The sequence below is a fragment of the Mus caroli genome, chromosome 18, assembly GCF_900094665.2.
Source record: "Mus caroli chromosome 18, CAROLI_EIJ_v1.1, whole genome shotgun sequence".
In the NCBI taxonomy this organism is placed as follows: Eukaryota; Metazoa; Chordata; class Mammalia; order Rodentia; family Muridae; genus Mus; species Mus caroli.
The window spans coordinates 69,589,085-69,596,732 of record NC_034587.1 but is presented as its reverse complement, the minus strand read 5'-3'; positions in this window follow the sequence as shown (position 1 = coordinate 69,596,732).

Genomic DNA, 7,648 nt, shown 5'->3' with positions numbered 1-7,648 from the left:
CCAGTAAAGAACATCCCTCCATGGCCTCTGCATCAGCTCCTGCTTCCTGACTGGCTTGAGTTCCAGTCCTGACTTCCCTTGGTGATGAACAGCAGTATGGAAGTGTAAGCTGAATAAACCCTTTCCTCCCCAACTTGCTTCTTGGTCATGATGTTTGTGCAGGAATAGAAACCCTGACTAAGACAGGGTTTATCCTACAACCATGCAACACTCAACAACACTCAAAGGCAAATCGAGAATTTTGTTTGTAGTCCATTACAATAGCTGTGCAGAAACTTCGTGATCGCACAACAAAAACTCCCCAGGAAATTGTTTTCATGAGTCCTCTCTGAAAAAGCTTCTAGAGCACAGATCTGCGAGCCAAGGGATGAGCAGGGGAGTTTCAGTAAGACTTGGAGACTCACAAGCCTTTCGCCAGCAGACACAAAACACAGACTTGAAGACTGAAGCAAAGCATTGGCATGTTCCATCTGCTCTGACAGTACAAGAAGCTATAAATAACAACTTAGAGGGAATTTGCAAGAAACTAGGCGGTTGAGAGCCTTCTTAAATATTAACTGATGTCTGCCCTTTAAATCTGACTGTGTGGCAAGAACTGATCAACTGAGATATAGGACAACAAACATTAAAAATGGTCTCCCCTTCCTTTCCCCTATTTTCCCTCTTCCTCCTTTTCCTCCTCTTCTTCCTTTTCTCTTTTTCATCTTCCTTCTCCTCCTCCTCTTCCTCTTCCTCCTCTTCCTCCTCTTCCTCCTCCTCCTCCTCTTCCTCTTCCTCCTCTTCCTCCTCTTCCTCCTCTTCCTCCTCTTCCTCTTCCTCCTCCTCCTCCTCTTCCTCTTCCTCCTCCTTCCCTTTCCTTTTCTACTTCCTGCTCCCTTCCTTCAGTGTCTTCTTCCCCTTTCATTTTTTAGGAACTGGACCAGAGCTATGTGCATGCCGAGCTAGAGAGTTGCACATGATCACTTCTTTAAACTTCCAGCCAGTTACTAACAACTAAAGAACAGGGGCCTAGGGAAGCGGAAATGTGTTAACTTTATATCTGCTTAGAATAAGGAATTCATATATACTGGGTAAAAATGTAAAGGACTTGAGAGAGTTACACACAACTATAAAAATCCAAATTTAAAAAAAGAAAAAAAAAACCCATACCAAAACAAAACAACCCCCTCAGGACAACAAAGAAGTAGGCAAACAAAGGGAAAAATCTAAGTAAAATGTAGATGCATTAATTAAAGTAAATGAACTCAGTTCACTTAGAAAACAGACGAATTCCTGAGTGCATAAAAAATTATATGGTATGTGAGCAAAGTAATTGAATAAAATTCAGTAATAGGCTAGCCACCGTGCACTAAAGAAGGGAAACCCCTCAGGCCCCAACCAGCTAACCAAGCAAAGCCTCCAAGCAAGGCCAAACAGCATGGAATAAATAAGAAACCAAACAAGCAGGTTATAGAAGCCTTAGTTTTAATATTAGAAATGGTAGAATCCAGAAATAAACAAAGGGTTGTGCTAGGTTTATTTATTCTAGAGAGGACATCTTATGAGGCTTTGATCGTTATGTTTATGCACATATGAAATAATATGACTTCCAAGCTCATTAGGTATCAACAACGAAAGCTAAAAAGAAAACAAACAAACAAACAAACAAAAAAACAAAAACAAAAAGAAAAGGAACATGCAGCAGAAGATTTCAAGTCATCCCTTTCCTCTTCTCTTTCTCCTTTTAAAAAATTGTATGTGCATGTGTTGTGTGTGTAAAGGTTTGTATGTTCATGTGGTATGTGTGTGTGCTTATGTGTGTGCATGTACACCCATGTTTGCTTGAATGTGGAAGCACATGTATCTATGTTGACATCCCTGTCTACTATGATATTTCTTATCTTAGATATCGAGGCGGGCTCTCTTGTTGAACCTGGGTGAAGCTGGTCTACTTAGTTAGCTTATCCAGGGACTGTTCTGTCTCTGCTTCAAGAGCACTGGATTGCAGGCCGCCTCTGTGCATACACAGTTTCCCCAGGTTTTATGCTTTTCTCTGGGTTCTGAGGGTCTGGATGCCAGTGTGGAGATTATACTGCAAATGCCTTATCAAGCCCCATTCTCCTCTTGCAGCCTTTGCCAGATCAAGGAGAGTAAAGAGGAAGACTCGATACCGGTAGATAAAATGCAAATATCTTAAACTCACTATTCTAAAAGGGGTGACTACACTTTTCCCTATAAAGCAAGATAATATTTTTAATAATTGACTAGATAGCTTATTATTGACAAAATACACACCAGACACATTCATTTTTTCTTTTTATATATATATATATTTTTATTACGTATTTTCCTCAATTACATTTCCAATGCTATCCCAAAAGTCCCCCATACCCTCCCCCCCACTCCCTTACCCACCCCTTCCCACTTTTTGGCCCTGGCGTTCCCCTGTACTGAGGCATATAAAGTTTGCATGTCCAATGGACCTCTCTTTCCAGTGATGGCCGACTAGGCCATCTTTTGATACATATACTAGGCAATAAAAATAAAATCTAAGAAGCAAGTCAGTATAAAATCTTTTTAACTGGTAAATTAAAAGGAAAATAAAAACTTTTTTGACACTTTTAAGGGGGATAACAAGTTTAAAATTGAAAAATTTTAAAAACACAATTAAAATGTATTTAGGTTGCCATATAAAATACAACAAAAAAGTGACCAAAATAAAGCCCATCATTTTAGATATTTGTATGAAGAGAAAAAAACATAACTTAAAATGTGAATACAAAAGCAAAACAATAAGATGAAGAAATTGTTATGACTGGAATCTGAAAATGGTGGATTGATTAAATAAGTATGAGTAAACTAAAGGTACATCTAGAAACTGCCATTTAATTAGGAGTATAATCACATCTCTGTCGTCTGAGGCACAACTCTGTGGTCTGTAATCCCAGCACTAGGGAAGCTGAAGTAGAAGAACCTTGACTTTGAACTTGTCTGGGCCTAGACTCACAAAGCCAAAATCCCCCACAGGAAAACAAAAACAAAAACACAGGTTGTCTTAAATGTAAATGAAGAGATTACTGGACTCAGGAGCAGAAGCAGATAATCCAAGCATATCAGAAAACAATCAGTGGAAATCACCACAGAACTACAGTGACGCTTTAAATACAGTTATGCTTTTGTATAATATTATGTAAATAATTTGAAACCGTGGTTGAAGCTAATCATTTTCTGGGAAAATATAATTTATCAAGACTCACCCCAGAGAGAGAGAGAGAAACCATGTAACTAAGCTAATTTAAGCAGACAAAATGGATGAGTCCAGTAGAATCAGTTTTCTTATATAAATAAGAGATTCAAACAAACCTGTAGAGAACATTTCAAGGATGCAAGACAAAGAATAAAGAGGAATAAATTTCTGTTTTCACGAGTGAATAAATACTGCTCTTAAAGTACTGATAAAGATTACATAGATTTGTAGACGAATAAAATGTATGAAATATGAAGATGAATTCAAATATCCTCAGTAATCTATAAGAATAACAACACATTACAAGCCCAGACAAATGAGCAAACGAGTTTCATTCTCATAGAAATAGACTCTAAAAGCATTCATAAAATTTAATAGTACTACTACTCAAAACACCTCCAAAATATCTATGTTCAAGATATAAAAATACATCTCTTAGTCCAACATTCACATCTTGGATGAGGAAAACATCTTTTCAGTTGTTAAGGGATAGACAGGGAAGTCTCCCGTAATGACTGCTATGGGAAATGTCTTTGGGATGGGTTGATGCTATTAGGTAAGAAGAAGAAACTAGAAATCTAAAGATGCAAAGGAAGCCTACCCAAATTTAGACTTGATGTGGTGAAAACTTCAAGGCAATCCACAGAAATAGGCAACAGTAAGAAAGGTCACAGCAAGAAGGAAGTGAAGAGAAGAGTACTCAACTACTCAGTGCTGTTGGATAAACACGTACTCACCATTAAGAAATGTAAAGGAAGAAATAGCACCTGGATAGGAAGCAAACTATGAATGAAAATTATATGACCAAAAGAAGAAACAGTAACACTATACCAGAAGACATAAGAGAATAACTGAACAGTTGGGAAGAGATACAGTAATGACTTGGTTATATTTGTGCTACCTGGCATTAAAATTGAGTCTATAATATAATAGTATGTAGAAACTTAATTTGATTAACTTCTTGATTACATAACTTCTGGTTTACACTTCTTGCTGGAGGATGGGTATCTGTGTGGTTTAGGGACCCATATTCTTTCTATGCTTTTGATTTTTTTCACTAACTTAACTTCCCTCTCCTTATCAATGCATTTGCCTGGAGTGTTCATCAATACATCTATTCATAATCAGTTGGTAACACGTTCTCGTTGGATTAAAGGATAGCAAAAGTGTGTGGATTCGGTGGCCGTGCCTTTCTGGAAGCAACCTCAGAGTTGTTTTAGTGGAATGTGAACCAGTTTTGTGACACACACAAGCTTTAGGTAGGTTTCATGTCATGGAATATCAGTTCTCTCCTGATAACTTCTAGATTCAATCACATATATATTTTTTTAAATTACAAGTGTTGCTTTGAAAGAAACAACTTATGTTAAGATCATGTATGGAAAGTGAAGAAGTGAGTACCACTGGAAAAATTCTACTGCATTGTGTTTGAAATTGAGCCATAGAAATTATTCATTTAAAATGTGGGAATATTAATAGAATAACAGTCACCATATCCACGAACGAGCAGGCAACTACATTTATCAACAGACTGTTTCTGACAAACAGTTCTACCACCAGCTGTAAGACTGGAGAGGCAAGGACACTTCTGACGGTCAACATCAATATAAATGGCATTTAGTATAAAATATAGTACGCGTATTACCGAAATTAGAGAAAGCTTCCCACATCTTATCTTGACTCTAAGATGATTAATCATCTAATAATTGATCACTGACAGCATTATTATGATTCCAAATGATTGCTGTCATTTACATATCTGTCATTGTAAGGTTAATTAATTATATTAGTTATTATAGACAAGTATATCAGTAACCATCTTATCTTTCTATTAAAAGTTTGAGAGTATTTGCCGTAGCCATTTGCTAGATGCTATTATCTTTAATGAAATGAACAAATCCCATATCTACACACGTGCACATAGCCCCACACTTGTGCCCAGGCATACTGTTCTTTATCAAGGGCTGAAAGCAACTAATAATGTTTCCAGCAAGCAAAAATAAATAAGAGCATACTAATGAATCAGACTTCTGGTTTTAGTTCTATTGTGAAGGATAATTGCTTGTTACTATAAATAACAGCATATGCCTGAGTTGCAATTTTCAGCATGGGGAAATATTAACTGTCTACATCTTTTCTGGGAAGTGCAGGCTCACTTAATTTGCTTTTGAATAAATCTAACACAGTATCACTTAATAGCAAACACTGCTTACTTCCGTGGATAGGAAGACCTGGTTTCATCCCAATAAACGACAAGCATTAGTCAGACCGGTACAGTGACCTAAGACATTGTCTGTGTCCCAGAGCCACATTTAGGAGGACAATAGAAGACAAGTTCATCTGAAAAATTCCAGGCTCTTTTTAAAATTTTTTATTGTGTGACAGAGTATCGCTGTTTCTATAACCCAGCAAGATTGGAACTTATAATTCTCCTGCCTCAGCCTCCTGAGATGTGCACTCCCATTCTTGGCTCCATATATTTTCTTTCAGGGTAATATATTTAATCCCAATAAGTCAGATCTTTTGAAACTTATTTTGAAGTGAACAGCTTGCTAGAGGCAAAATAAATAAAACCAGTTCCTAACAGAAGGACTTGGTCATTGAATGAATGTATTCACTGTCCCCTTATACCACACACTCTCAATGTTTTGTCCTTCCATGTGACCTGTGTGAAATATTGATTATAGATCTGAAGGGCATGAACGTAGAGCCCATGGTTACAATACTCAATTTATAGTATCTAATCCTGATAACATAAATCTTCTAGAAGGGGCTTATCAGGAGCTATCCAACAATAGAAACACCCAGAAAGAAAATAAAAAACATTCTAAATACAATATCCCGGAGAGTTCTTTGTTTTTCAAATGTGAGAAATCAAAAGCCATTTATTCTGAGTATGACAGTTTCCTCGCCACCCTTGTTTCAGCTGGTGACTTCCTGGTCTGTTGACTTGGCCTCCTGCTAAAGAGTTAAACCCATTGGCATGTCTGTCACACTCCTGTCGAACGGTCCCCTAAGCAAGCCACCAATCTTCCTTGCTCTGGATGACAGTTAATGAACTGTAAGTCTTGAACCAATATTTCTGCTTCATCTGTGAGCCTGCAGAAGGCAAGTTTGTTTTCCACCCTCAGAAAGGACCAAGTGTATTTCTTAGCTGGACAAGGATGATTTGTGTCCCTGAGCCTCCTTTTAGTTCTGAGGACATCTTCTGTGCTTGGGAATGTAACTGTGAGGAGCATAAGCTTATAGTCATCCTCCGGATGTTTTCATGGGCTGGGGTGTTTTATTTGCCTGAACGTTATCGCCAGCACTTCTAACTAGCCCCCGACGCTGAACATGCCACTTAACCTCTTGGAGCCTTAAAGGAGGATTTCAGTATTTGGCGCCACTTCCTAAACAGAATCCATCAGAGAATCAAGTGAGATGGTGACTGTGTGTTTTCTCAAAGACCATTTAGTATCATCTGATGAAACATCATACTAATAATCAAAATCTGTACCTGCACGTATGCATGTATTATGTATACTTAGCTGCAGATCTTCTTTTACCTACTAAACAGGTTCTATGAGGTATAATTGTTTTTTGAAGAATAGCAAAATGAAACATAATTGGAACGATAAAGCAGCTGCTTGGAAGCAAGAGGAGCAATCCATTTTATGCACTTATTGTGTATTACAGAGTCATAGTTATAATGCATGCCTCTAGTCATGTGTTACCTTAAATTTCCAGTGTAATACCTTTGTAAATTCTAATGTCCTTCTAAATTACAGTTACAGTTAGGTTCTGTTTCTTTTACCAGAATGAGAGCATTAGAGCTCCTGCGTTTTATTCCATTTCTCATTCGTCTTCCTATAATCCCACTCCTTTCTTCTTCTCTCTTTTCTAGCCAGTGTTAGCTTTTGCCTTTCACAGTTGGAATTGGGCACGACAATGGTTTTGACTCAAGTGTTCAAGTTGATCAACAATATATGTTTTTCAGCTGCTGATTTTCTTTTAGGGATGTACTAATTTTTTTTTTTTTATGAAATGTATCCAGACACTCTTGGGTCTCTTCCTGGAGAATCTTGTACAATGGATTTGTCTAGGCGCTATTGTTAGTCCAAACCATAGCTATCAGCTGTAGTAGAACATGGTTTACCACCAGATAAGATTGCTCACAAAAGATGAACAGCCTGAATGACATTTCCCTTTGGCAGGGTGTTCATCCTTTACTGGGTTTTTCTTTAAAATTCTGCATCAATTAGGCTTTCTCTATGGTCTATCTTTTCTTTCAAGATTTATCCATTTATTAAACAACAACAAACAATGACAACAATGTACCTAATTACCATGTGTTTAATTAGGCTCTGTGTGTGTGTGTGTTTGTGTGTGTGTGTTTGTGAGAAAGAGAGAGAGAGAGACAGAGACAGAGAGAGAGAGAGA